This window comes from Penaeus monodon, chromosome 32 (assembly GCF_015228065.2).
Source record: "Penaeus monodon isolate SGIC_2016 chromosome 32, NSTDA_Pmon_1, whole genome shotgun sequence".
Lineage (NCBI taxonomy): Eukaryota > Metazoa > Arthropoda > Malacostraca > Decapoda > Penaeidae > Penaeus > Penaeus monodon.
Genome location: NC_051417.1, coordinates 31,181,285 through 31,181,893, shown reverse-complemented (window position 1 = coordinate 31,181,893; position 609 = coordinate 31,181,285).

Sequence of the window (609 nt, the reverse complement as noted above, 5' to 3'; positions counted from 1 at the left end):
CCAATAAGATATAAAACCTTTTGCAAATTGATATATTATTATACTATAACTACTATTAAAACAGTATCGCGCATAGAATGACGATGAATATACGGTAAGTTTATTAGCAAGGTGAGACTGTGGGAAGCTGGAATTTGAATTAACTTCAAAACTGCCGACTCACCTTTATTCTAAGGTAACACAAATACTATATCACTGAATGCCTTATGCATATATTCTTCAATATATGATGTTAACATACCATTCTGTTAACATCTACTATAACTGGCTGTTTTCTTACAACTGCATCTGACTTCCTTTTAATCATTTCAAATTTTCAAATCATCAAGATTTATGCATTCCTGGACGAAAAAAGTTATTCTAGAAATGTTACTATCTTTAAAGGAAAGTAGTATTGACAGAAGGATATTTGATTTCGAGCTTAGCACATGTATATCTAAATATATATACATAATTTTGTACTTAATTGTAAGTATACTTTATCTCTGGTATACTCCAAAAAAACTTTCCATTCTTGATATTACAGTACTCCCGTAAGTAATATTATCTAATCTTCCAATTTATAAGGTTTGCATATATAAGGACACTTGAAAAAGCAAAACGACAGAA